General features: G+C 52.6%; 1 protein-coding gene across 14 annotated transcripts in view; it reads left to right on the forward strand.

The window, feature by feature from the left end:
• LOC133251295 (uncharacterized) overlaps window positions 1–13,218 on the forward strand; it is a 293,640-nt gene that overhangs the window by 128,989 nt on the left and 151,433 nt on the right. The window contains exon 1 of one of the 14 annotated variants that reach the window (XR_009737574.1): window positions 3,433–9,186. The exons of the other annotated variants lie outside the window; for them this stretch is intronic. The gene's annotated coding sequence lies outside the window, so the exon portion shown is untranslated. Of the gene's footprint in view, window positions 1–3,432; window positions 9,187–13,218 lie in introns of those variants that run through there. 14 annotated transcript variants of the gene reach the window in all.

The raw sequence follows: 13,218 nt of genomic DNA on the forward strand, positions 1-13,218 counted from the left end.
CCAGTGGGTCTCCATGGTTGAGAGAACTCTGTGTGTGAACCAGACGTTATTATGTAATTTTATACCCATTTTCCTGTCCTTTCTCTGAGCGTGCGCTCTGCTATGTGCTGTCAGCCCCAGAGAGACTGTGTTTAGGGAAGTGAGGACCCTTTACGGCAAAGCTTCACTAATGAAGCAAAGGGCTCTTGTCACCAGCACTTGGGGCTACTTGTCAGCTGTTGTGTAATAAGCTGGATAGCTTGGGCGGGGACCTGGGGAGAAATTCAAAAGTGCAAAGACCATGCTGGTGCCACAGGGGGATAACCCTGGGCATGGGGACGGACAAAGACTATTTCTGACTCTCACATGCCCACTGTGACCGAGGCAAGTCCCTGACCCTCTCTGGGCCTGGCTTTTTCCATCTCTATGAGGAGCTCAGGGATTCTGGGAGGCTTGTCAGGGTTGACCTCCCTCCAGGAAGGTTGTGTTGTGCTGAGGATCCCCTATGATTAAGACGTGCACTGAGCAATTCCTCCCACCTCCCTGGAAGTCTGGCATCTAGGATTATGTGTAGACTCTGCCCATGGGAGTCTCTTCATTGTCCAGTTCCCGGGAGTCCTAGGAGGATAACCAAGATTCTGTGTCTACTCCGTGCTGCCAAAGAGTCCAGTGTCTGGGCCACCTCTTCCATCCTTGGTGAGACTTTCCTATTAAGACAAGAAGTAAATTACGGTTCAAGTTTTGCCTGATGTCTTAAAACATTTGGTTACTGGGCAAGGTAATTCTTGCCCAGTGTTTGTGCCTTCCAAATATTTGTAGATTCTTACCTGTGTGCCCTGACCCACCCCTCAGATATCAGCTCAAGTCTGTCCTAGAGAACCAGCCCCTTCTCTCTGGAGTCCCCCCAGTCCCCTTGCCCAGGACTGCTTTCCCAGATCAGCTTTCTGAAGTGTGGCCCATGCACCATTGTCTACACGCTTCTCACATGGTTTAGGTTTGTCAGTGGGATGTTCCAGAGATGGGAGAAGGTTTCCCAAGTGCTTGCCCTTGACCAGTGACCACAGGCACACTGGGAAATGGGGGTTCTATGCCTGTGCTGCCCGGCTCAAGGGCCTGGGGTAAAGCTTGGGCTTGGTGAGGCCTCCACGCTAGACTGGCCTCTGCAGAAATGAGCAAGTGGAGGTGCTGCCTGCTGCAGACGGATGATGGACGGATAGGTAATGCCAAGGTGAGCCCCGGCCTGCCCAGAACTCGGGGGTCTGTACATTTTGCCTGTTAGCTGCTTCTTGCACCATCTGGTCCATTCTCAGGACTTTGTTTTTCAGTTGGTGCCCCCACTGGTTGGGAGGCATCATTAGCTGTGCTCTGGGCTGAGGTGGAGGATGATCTGATGGTGGTGGTATTTGGCAAGTGTATTTGGGTACATTCGTGGGGGGTTCCAGAGGGTTCATTGTTAAGGGGCATGGACTCGTCAAGGACAGTGGGCTGAGGTCAGCAAGATGAGAGGCCGAGGAGGAGGGGACGCAGTGGCACCACCGGCAGCAGGTAGTCGGTGAGGGGCTGTGGGTCTCTGGGGATCTGGAGTGGAAGTTACATTTAGGTCTGGGAGGTGGGAGGTGGAGAGCATAGAGCACTGGCGTGGGAAGCACCACGGCCCCCGATGCTCCGTGTGACCTTGGGCCGCCAGAAGCCTTGCTGGGCCTCAGTCCAAACTCTCTGAGATGTGAAGGCTGACACCCACCTGACAGGCTTATGGTGAAGCCCAGATCATAAAATGGCATTGAAAACCATTGTAAAGATGGCACTTTGTGAAGTCTAGACAAGAATAAGAAGTTGGAATTTTTGTTCATTCTAATGAGACATAAAAGGAGTATTGATGATAGTAAGTCATCCAGCCCTGTTTTTTGAAGTCCTTCAGGACAGAGGAGTTGAAAGAACATGGAAATAGAAGTCAGACTTAGATTTCCAGGTTTCTCGTCCCTCACTCTGTGTGTGGCTCCGGGTCTCAGTGTCCCCAGGTGCACAGAGGGTCAGTAGGCCTTACTCTGTTTTCCTTCCTGGGCTGCTTTGCGGTCGGAGGGTGGGTGGGGTGGTGGTGAAGTGACCAAGTGCTTAGCAGGCGGGAAGCACCATGAGGATGGGTTGAATGGGTTGGGCTGGTGTTGATGGAAGGGCATTCAGACCAGGACATCTTGGTGCAACTCTGAGGACCAAGGCGTCCTGAGCTGGATATTTTCCTGTGGTCCAGGTATAACTTGTTGCGTAATGAGGCTGCTGAGCTCGGTCTCTAACTTTTTGTATGGCAGTAAGGGTCTGAATGCAAGTTTGTCAGGGTGGCTGTAATTAGAACTCAGACTGTGCAGGTATTAAGTGTGGCTTAATGTTTTAACTATGGTACAATAAATTTACAACATCAGGGCCGTGTCTAGCTACTTGGTAGACTGAAGGCGTGAAGAGGCATAGTCACATTTTGCCAGATATATATCAGAAACTTCCCTGGTGGCTTAGATGGTAAAAGCATCTGCCTACAATGCAGGAGACCCAGGTTTGATCCCTGGGTCAGGAAGATCCCCTGGACAAGGAAATAGCAACCCACTCCACTAGTCTTGCCTGGGAAATCCCATGGACGGAGGAGCCTGGTAGGCTACAGTCCATGGGGTCGCAAAGAGTCAGACATGACTAAGCAACTTCACTTTCACTTTTCAGGGAATTCTGGGGGCCAGGCTTGGTGCTGGATTTTTACAATTGAAAAAATTTTTAATAGCTTTAGTTTTACTGGAATGGTTTTACGTTCATAGCAAAATGTAGGGAATGGTACAGAGAGTTTCCGTGTACTCCTCCCCCCACCACCTTGCATAGCCTCCTCTATTGTCAGCATTCCCCACCAGAGTGGTCCATTTGTTGTAACTGATTAACCTGTGTTGACACATCACGATCACCCAAATCCGTAGTTTACACTGGGGTTCTTCCTTGTACACTGCATGAGTTTGGATAAATGTTTAATGATATGTATCTACCATTATAGTATCAGAGTCATTTTGCTGCCTTAAGGACCCTCTGTGCTCCATCTGTTCATCCCTCCCTTCCCCCATCCCCTGGCAACCACCAATCTGTTTGCTGTCTTCAGAGGAGTGAAGAGATCTTCTCAGGCCCCTTGGCCATCAGTGGGGAGCCAGGATTTGACCCCTGGCTGTCTTCCTGCAGAGCTGATACTCCAGAACACAAGACTGCCTGTTCACCATTTCATCCTCAGGCCATGGCAGGTGTGACCCAGGGCAGCCCGGGAAATGGGGAGGTGGGAGTGGTGGCTGAGACTCGGGGAGGAAGAAGACAGCCACTGTGATTCCCACTTCTCTTCACCCTTACCCTAAGTTCTGACATAATCAGGACACTGGTCTTCAGCATGTGGGCACTGGGCCTTGGGGGAGATTGGGTGGGTGATGGGAGGGGGACTGAAGAGCCGGGAGGACACAGTCACTCATGTCCTAGTGACCAAGCATCGGGGCTGAGCCAGGCGCTGTGCTGGATGCTGGGGGCATAGCAGAAAGCATGACAGATAGGTCCCTACCTCCTGGGGCTCCCAGTATGGTGAGAGACAAAAATAGTACACATAGATAAATAAAGCAGAAAATTGTCAGGGGTGACAAGTACACTGTAAAGCATTAAAAATGGGTGATGTGATGGACAACTCTTTTGAACTGGGTGATCAGGGACAACTTCCCCACGGAGGAGACAGTTAGGCTGAGATCTGGATGACAAGGAATTAGCTGTGAGAAAATGAGGGGAATGCATGACAGGCAGATGAAACTGCAAGTGCAAAGGCCCTGGGGTTGAACAAGACTGGTGTTTTGAAGATGCAGAGTGGACGAGACAGCTGGATTTAGGAATCCAGAAAGGAGTGGTAAAGGATGACATGGGTGAGATAGACTTCAGATCATCTGGGGCTGTATGGGGCAGTGTCTAGGAGTTTGGTAATAATTCCAAGTACAATATGAAGCCAGGGTGGTGGTGGTGGTGGTAGTGGTGGTTTAAAAGATGCCTTTGACAGTGGGTTGTAGGGAGGACAGGTACAGATGGGAGGTGAGTTAGGCTCCAGGTAAGTGTTTGGTGTAGAGTTAAGAGGATTTTATGATGGATTGGCACTCTGTCCAGAACTGCTTAAGCTGAGAATTATGCCTAACCTTTGGCAGCATTATTTTTTTTTAAAACCTCTTTGAGCCTTGGTTTCCTCATCTGTAAAGTACTGTTAATAAGAAGACTTAACTTACTGGCATTTGGTGAGGGTTACGGTAGCTCAGATGGTAAAGAATTTGCCTACAATGAAGAGTTGACTCATTGAAAAAGACTCTGATGCTGGGAGGGATTCTGGGCAGGAGGAGAAGGGGACGATGGAGGATGAGATGGCTGGATGGCATCACCGACTCGATAGACATGAGTTTGAGTGAACTCCGGGAGTTGGTGATGGACAGGGAGGCCTGGCGTACTGCGATTCATGGAGTCGCAAAGAGTCGGACACAACTGAGCGACTGAACCGAACTGAATTGAACAATGCAGGAGACCCAGGTTCAATCCCTACGTCAGGAAGACCCCCGCAGAAGGGAATGGCTACCCACTCCAGTATTCTGGATGGAGAATTCCGTGGACAGAGGAGCCTGGTGGGCTACAGTCCATGGAGTCTTGCAGTCAAACATGACCAAGTGACTAACACTTTCATACTCAAATGAGATAATGCACATAAAACTGTGCCTGGCATGTTACCAGTTCTCAATATCTTCATGAGCACCGTCACTAGTATGTTATGTTTTCCCCTACCATTTCTTCAGTGGGACCTTAGGTAAATCACCTGACCTTGCTGTGCCTCAGTTTCCTTATCTGAAACCTAGGGATCATAACAGAACCCCCTGACCCCCAAGAGCTGCTGGGTCTAATGAGGTGAGATGAGCAAAGAGGTGCATACTACAGCTGGCACACAGTAGGTGTTTAAGAAGAAGGGCTTGCTTGCCTTAGCCCCACAGCCATTTGCTGAGGTGGGGAGGAGCCAAGGAAGAGTAGGTTTGGCGGAGTGGGAATCAGGAGTGCAGTCTGGGACTTGTTCAGTTTGAGAAGCTGGTAGACATACAAATGAGGGAATCAAGTTTGCTGTCAGGAGCTTCGGAGGGCTGGGGCTTGACATTGACATTTTGCATGATAGGTTTGGAATGTAGAGCCACACTGGGTGAGCTGGTGGGCAGAGAACAAGAAGAGAAGAGGGCTCAGAGACTAGGGCCAGGGCAGTCTTAGACGTGGGAGGAACCAGACAGGGCGACAGGGAAGATCCAGCCAGGTGGATGGGAGGAAAACCGGGGGTGTTGGGGAAAGGCTGCCCAGGGGGCCTGTGACCACCTGAGCTGTTGACCTGGTGAGAGCCGGTTCAGTGAGGAGGCGGGGAGCCATGGGAAAAGATGGAGCTCTCTGACCCCGTCACAGCTCTTGAGGTGTTTTGCCAAAACGGAGACGGTTAAATGGGGTAGCACCTTGAGAGGGATGCAGGGGTTTTTTTTTGACACAGAAGAAAATACAGCAAATCAGTATGCTGGAGGAAGCAGAAGGGAGATGATCCTGAGAGAGGCAACATTGGCAGGAGTGGGGTCTTTGGGAGGGTTTGAAAAGTAGGGCTTGGTGTCAAGGAGCTGGTCTTGCATAGGAGCAGAGATGCTTTCTTCACGCCCAGTCACCAGAGGGAAGGCAGAGAGGGTGGGTTTGGGGGAAGGATCCCTATGTTCTCTGACCCCCCTCCCCCATGTCTGTCCCTAGACCAGACCTGCCTCCTGATCCTTCTGCCCATACGCCTCCTGAGGTTCCTGCTGCGTTCTTCTGGGCAACCTTGTCCTTTCCCACACTTGCACACCATTTTACCCATTTCCACTGTCTTCTGTGCTTCAGCCCATCCTTTCTCAGCCTCACTTAGCCTCTTCCTCCAGGGCGCCTTCCTTGATTATTTCAGCTGTTGGGGCCCTGATGATCCAGAACCTAGACAGACCCCCAGTTACTCTGCCTCCAGGGTCAATGGGAGGGAGGCTGCCTTGTTACATCTCCTATGCCATTGTCCTGAGGTCCTCTGTGGCTGGGGAGCACACCGTTAGTTCATGGAGTGAGAGGAAAGAGATTGAGGGCTTGGGTTCTGAGGTCTCACTGACCTGGGTTCAAGTCAGTGGTCCTTACTGGTTCTGTGATCTTTGGCAGCTTTTTAAAAGCCTCTCTGAGCCTTGGTTTCCTCATCTGTAAAGTAATACCAATAACGCGACTGAACTCATTTGCCTTTGGTGAGAGTGAAATGAGATCATGCACAGAAAACGTGCCTGGCGTGTGACTGGCACTCAGTGAACATCACCATGCGCGCCAGCATTAATACGTTATGTCTTCCCTACCCTTTCTTCCGTGGGAGCTTGGGTAGATCACCTGGCCTTGCCCTGCTTCAGTTTCCTTATCTGAAAATAGGGATTGTAACAGCACCCTCCTGCGAGGGCTGCTGGACTTAATGAGCTGAGGGGCGCAGAGTGGTGACTACCACAGCTGGCACGTAGTAGGTGTTTAAGCAGAGGGGCTTGCTGCTGTGATGATGTTGGCGACGATGACAATGATCACTGTGCATTCCTGTCTCCTGAGACTGTGCAGCTGGTTGCCTGGGGCTCCCTCCAGCTCTGCCAGGCATTGGCAAAGGTGCCCCCACCCCTCCCCTCCCAGGCTCAGCTCCTTCACGTGTTGCTTCTTACACTTTCCCACGAACCCATTCATCTCTGGCTCTAAGGTTACAGGGCTTTGAAAATGAATTTTAAAAATTATACTCTGCTGACCCTTTAAACTTCATTTTAAATCCCCCTAGTGCCTTAATGAAGCTCAGGCTATTTTGAGCATCTTGGAGAAGTGAGGCTGACAATGCCTTTTGAATTTACATAAAAACATAGGAACATGCATGGACCCAAATATGTATCTGTATAATTAAGAATAAAAATCATAACCCCCTCAGCGGGCTGTGCTAGTGAGCATCAGGTTTAATAGGGGATTAGGAGGAGGAATTAAAGTTGCCCAAGGGGTACATGCAGAGACTTCAAACACCTTTCGGAAAACAAATTAACGTGGTTTTCAGAAAGCCTTTTCCAAGGGCGGCAGAGGGTTTCCTCGGGCTTCCCCGCTTTCTTTTGAAATGTATTTTTAACACTTGTGTAAACAGTTTGGGCCTGTGACACGGGGCTTCCTGGGCTCCCTTCATTAGCTGGTGTCTCTGGAAGAAGAATTCAGCTCATTATCTGGGTGTTTTGATCTTCCTGGCGGTGGCCGTTGCTTCTGGGCCCGGCCTGGGCCCACCCTTCTCTCTTTCCTGTCGCCTGGTGGTGTGGAACCCATAGGCATGTGTCCTGGCTTGTTTCCACATCTGCCCACTGAAGCGTGGCTTCCCAGATGCTCCTTCAGTTCCTGGAGAACGTCCCGTCTCCTTGGCAGAGGGCAGTGGTGGGGAGGGTGGAGGCTGGCCCTCCCTCAGGTTCATCTGTGACGTTGGCAGAATCGGCCTTTGCCACCCCAGCTCCCCTGGCCCCTCTGTTTATTTCCTGTTGCCCTCTCCTTGGGCACATCTGCAGTGGAATGCATGACCTCTGAAGGTACAGAGTTCCCCATCACTGGAGGTATTCAAGCAGTGTCCTGGCCTAAGTCTTAAGGAAATCTGTGCCCTCCTATGGAGTGGACCTAAGTGGGCGTTAAAGTTCCCCACAAATCTGGGATTCTGTGATTTACATTTTACAAGCGGAGTCTGAGCCAGACCATGTGAACCTTGGCAGCCACCAGGATCCCTGTGATAGAAGATACAACGCCTTACTCCAGAGAGTCAGCACCAGTGACCCTTATCCTGCTGCCCTTGCCTGGGGCAAAGGAGAGGATGCTCTGTCCTCCAGAGGTTCCAGGCTTCTGTACAGTCATGAGGACACCTTTACAGGGACTCGGGATAAAAGCTCCAAATGGTGACTGTCTGGTGTTCCTTTTAAGCCTCCCTTACTTCTGATGTAAAATAGGGGCAATAAATTATAATAGCTACCACATATTAAGCACTTAGGGCTTGCCTTGTAGCTCAGCTGGTAAAGAATCTGCCTGCAATGCAGGAGACTATGGTGCAATTCCTGGTTCAGGAAGATCCCCTGGAGAAAGGATAGACTACCCACTCTAATACTCTTGGGTTTCTCTGGTGGCTCAGACAGTAAAGAATCTGCCTGCAGTGCAGGAAACTTGGGTTCGATCTCTGGGTTGGGAAGATCCCCTGGAGGAGGGCATGGCAACCCACTCCAGCATTCTTGCCTAGAGAATCCCCCATGGACAGAGGAGCCTCGCAGGCTATAGCCCATTGGGTCATAAAGAGTCAGACATGACTGAGTGACTAAGCACAGCACAGTAAGCACTTACTGTGTACCTGAAGCACTTGATGGCTTATAACCACTCAGGAGGGGGTACTATTATTGCACCCACTTTGCAGAGGAAGAAACTGAGGTCCAAGAAGTTGAACTCACTCGCCCAAGGCTATGGATAGTAAGTGATGAGAAGTAACACCGAATAACCGTCTGCTGGGGATCTGCTGGGTTCTTCACAGGAAAGTGGAGGTGACCCCAGGATCTATGCTGAATTCTGCCAGAAAATGAGGAGGGTGTGGCCCAATCTGCTCTTGACCTCCTGGGAAGGCCCAGTGAGGGAACGCCTCACACCTCAGTTGGTACACTGTCCAGGGCTGGCAGGGTGCAGGCTGTGAATGTGGCATTGCTTTTCCCACAAAGAGCTGGTCAGCCAGTGGCATCCAGGCTGGGCTGGCGGGTGCACCATCTTCTAGAAATTTTCTCACCTTGGCCAATGGGCTGGCAGCTGGAGGTGAACCCTGAGGCTGATTCACCCTGCATTCACAGGAGGCCACTTACCTACTTCCTGCTGCTGCTTCCTGCCACTGTTGGGCAAGTGCCCAGGAGGAAGAAGCAGGGAACTTCCTTGTCCCTGAGGAAGGATGTCATAGAAAGGGATGGGTGCTGGCTTCGCTGATCAGTGGTGAGGACATGGAGGGGACCTGGCATCTCCTGCACTCTTGTAATCCTGCTTCTCACTAGGCCTGTGCAGAAACCTCATGCATCCCCCAGGCTGCCCGCCCTGCTCTCACAGGGTCTGCCATCTCATGTCACAGAGCCACGGTCACCAAAGGTGGGCTGCTGGAAGGGAATGGCTTCACCGCGGAGGTTGAACCTTGAAGCATGGGAGAATTTCCATGGGCAGAGCAGGGGCTGAGGGTGATTTTGAGCAGACCCCCGGGTCAGATGTGGCGCTGAGCTTACAACACACTTGCTGTTGTTTCTTGCTCATCATCTCCTGGGGACCTACCTTTTCTCGATTAGGGGACAGAGACAGGGAAATGACTTGGCCAAAGTCACATGGCTGGATCTGAAGTCAGGAGAGCACACGTGCCCATGTGCTCTCCCCTGGGGCAGCTGTGGGGCACAGGGCATGCCCTAGGGAAGGACCTGGTGGGTTTGGTGAAGAGAGGAGGGAGAGACCAGGAGAGAGAGGAGATGGCAGGACATGAGGCTGGGGTTGATGGTGACGATGGAGTGTGTGCCCAGAATGTCAAAGGCCTCATTCAGTAGTGTGCTCTTAAGCATCTAACAACCAGCTCTCCGGGAAGGAAGGACAAAAAAAAAAGAAGAAGCCTTGATTTGAAGTGTTTGCCCATTTCCATGGTGTAAGTGTTTCCACCATGGCCCACTTCAGCTCATCCATGTGATAGCACTGAGGGCTAAGCTCTTGAGAGCCGGCGTGAGCTGTCTTCAGCATTCTCGTGGCTCATCTCTCTGTCTCTGGTGTTCAGGAGACAGTAGAGAGGTCATAGGAGAGGTGACCTCTCAGGGTTGGCTCATGTTGGGAAAAGAGACTGGAGAACATGGCCAGTTAGGAAGCCACTGCTGACCCTTGCAGGCTGAAGGGGGCAGGCAGGGGTGGGGGATGGGGGTTCTTGGAAGAGAAGGGCCAGATCTCATCATAGACACTGAAGTAGATGTCCTTCCCTGTGTTGGAAACCTCATGGGTCTTGTGCTCTAAAAATGCCTCTCTCCGTGGGAGGCTTCCAGAGGCAGTGAGACCTCGGTGCTCACATCCCCCTCCAAGGTCAGGGGGGCCTCAAGCAGTTTCACATGGATGTGCTCAGCTTCCCATGTACATTCAGTTTGTCCAGCAACAGCATCTATTCCCCCAAGAAATGACCTGGGAGTTTTCATCTGGGGAAAAATAAAAATGGATTTCCTTGGAAATAAACCCAGTTGGGGAGTTCAGGTCAGGGCAGAAGGGCACACAAGAGTCTTACTCCACTGTGATGAGGGCTGCTGAACTGCCGGGACATCTCTGGGACCGGAGAGAGTTCAGAAAGGGCCGCCCATCCTGATCCCATGTGGGCAAGGGGACTGAGGCCAGAGGAGTGCAGGCTGGTACAGAACCATCTCCCAGGGCTTCCTGAAGGCAGACGGTTTGGGCCGAACTTCAAGTGTGGGCAGGTTCTGGAAGAGTCAGTGTCTCAAGGTGGGAGGCCTAGGGTGTCTGTGTGTTAGTCGCTCCGTCGTGTCTGACTCTTTGTGACCCCATGGACTGTAGCCCACCAGGCTTTTCTGTGCATGGGATTCTCCAGGCAAGAATAGTGGAGTGGGTTGCCATTTCCTTCTCTCATTGGCTCAGATCCATTCCCAGCCCTTCCCCTGATGGCTCTGCAACACGGGGGCTGGCCCTGAAAACTTCAATTCCCGGGCTGCCTTGACAACTGGTTCTGATCAGGTTTTGCCCATAGGAAGCAGCGGCAGGAGACTGGAGGGCCGGAGGGAGGGAGAGAAAAACGCACTTCTGCCTGTCTCTCTGCCACTGCAGCTGTTGCCTCTAGGGCTCCAGCTCCCAAGGTGTCCCTCCGGGGCTCCCGTCTCCCTGTGGTGTAGGTGGCCTTGGCCTAAGGAGGCCTTTGTGTGATTGCTGCTGCAACTGCAGGGCCCAGCCTCTGGGCTCTGGGAGCATCTCCTTTAGCTTCTCCCCCAGCCCTGGGTCTAGCCATGGCCTCCTCCTGCTAAGGCCGATGCTGCTGACCTCGGCCTCACCTCATTCTCCAGCCCCTGTGCACCCCCTCCCACCCCCCGCTGTCTTTGCAGCTTCTCCAACTTCGTCATCTCATCACCGCGATGCCTCCTGGGCATGGGCTGTGGGCTCTGTTCACCTCACCGGATGCTGACTAAACCAGTTTGCCTCTTGTCATGGGAAGGGGTGAAGGGCAGGAGAGGCCTCCTGGGGGTGGGGGGTGGGGGTCTTCCCCCTCACCTTGCTTTTGAGTCAAACCTGATGCCTCCTTCTGCCCGGGCAGACCCCTGAGGCTTTGTCGACTTCTGAAGCCGACTCCTCTCTCTGCCGTCCCAGCAGGGCTGTCTCTAGAGGCTGGGCACTTGACTGAAGCTGTGACCCATTATCTTGCGGTTCCTTCATTTGTGTGGTTGTAGCTGGCCCCTCGTGCCAGCACCTACATGCTGACTGGCTGCCTTTCCCTCTTGCCAAGCCCTCTCCCTCACCCTGCCCTGACCTGCCTAGGGTGGAGGGCCCACTGACCTCCGGCCCAAGCCTGGCATTCTGTAGCTTCCTGGAAGACCGTATCCGAGTGGGCAGAAAGGGTGAGGCTGGGGCCCAGCCTTGTGAAGAGGAAGCACTTGTCCAGGGTTACGCAGTCAGGGCCAGGAGGTCTTGGCTCTGAGACACTTCCAGGCCACAAGTGTGGCCACAGGGCTTCCTGGAACCAAGCTGGGAAATCACCAGTCTAGTCCTGGCTTCTGTTTTACGTGTGAAGAAAAACATCAGCCAAAGGGGAACAAGGCTTTGCCCAGAGTCACAGTACACCAGTGGTGGAGCAGGCGCTTAGGCTGTGGTCCCTGTCTGGCACCCGCTGGGCACTGCCCCCAGGTCCTCAGTGGTTTGGGGAAGCACAGCAGGTGAAAGCAGAGCCCATCTGCTGACCGAAGAGGCCTCAGGCAGGCCAGGGTGGCCCCAGTGCTCATTCCCCAGGAACCCCTGCATCCGGCAGCCCACAAGGTCAGCAGAGGCCTCTCCAGGGCCCAGGTGTGCCCGGCCACCGCTGTGCGCGTGTGTGGCTTCCTGCCCTGGGAGTGGGGCAGCAGTGCAGAAATCCCCGAGGACCTGCCACCAGGAGTGCCAGGTTGTGCAAGAGCTGTGTGCGGTGGTTGTGCTTGTGTAACTCTGTTTAAAACAAAACAAAACTGGAGGGTTGTGCTTTGCATGGATGAGGGGTGACTCAGCAGTGCCCAGCCCCTTGAGGGAGGTGCCAAGGGAGGCCAGTGTGGCGGGGCCACCCCGAGGGTGCAGGCTGTGTGTGCACAGTCCTGTGGGAAGCCCCAGCAGTGGGAATGGGGTGCCCTCTGCCCAGGCTGCTGACTGGCTTGTTGTGCACCTGTCAACTGAAAAAACAGACAATCTACAACATTGGGTTGTATCTTATTCAGCAGACTTTCTGAGGACTTAAGCTCAGGACACAGCATCTCAGATAAATGCTGAGAAAACTGTTCCAAAGAGGCAAGGGAGGAAACCAGATTATATAGAAGTTTTTGCAACAAATGACCAGGTAGTTGGAACATCAAAGGATTACTGTTAATGAAGGAAAACCAGGTATCTCAAGCTAAGGAATCTAACCATGTTCCTTTCCCTGGTGGCTCAGATAGTAAAGAATCTACCTGTAGTACAGGAAACCTGGGTTCAGTCCCTGGGTCGGGAAGATCCTCTGGAGAAGGGAATGGCAACCCACTCCAGTACTCTTGCCCGGAGAATTCCATGGACAGAGGAGCTTGGCGGGCTACAGTCCCTGGGGTCGCAGAGAGTCAGACACAACCGAGCAACTAACACTTTCACTTAGCTATGCACCTCAGCTATCCAGGGCCAGTTTCCTGTGCCTTCTCACCCTAAGTCGTCTCAGGGTACACTGTAGTGGGTGGCTGCGGAGGCTGACCATCCCATGGGCATGGCAGTTTGGGTAGCCTGTTTTTTTTCCATCCTGAGTTTCCACCCAGGGCTCAGCATCTGGGTGACTGTAATGTGATGGCTTGATGGCTGCAGCATCCTTTGTTTACTGATACGGCAGGAAATCCTTTAGTTCTCATACCCACTGGGTCACCTCCCACACTCAGCCCTCACTCTCCGCTGCCTGACGAG

Source organism: Bos javanicus, chromosome 7, assembly GCF_032452875.1.
Source record: "Bos javanicus breed banteng chromosome 7, ARS-OSU_banteng_1.0, whole genome shotgun sequence".
Lineage (NCBI taxonomy): Eukaryota > Metazoa > Chordata > Mammalia > Artiodactyla > Bovidae > Bos > Bos javanicus.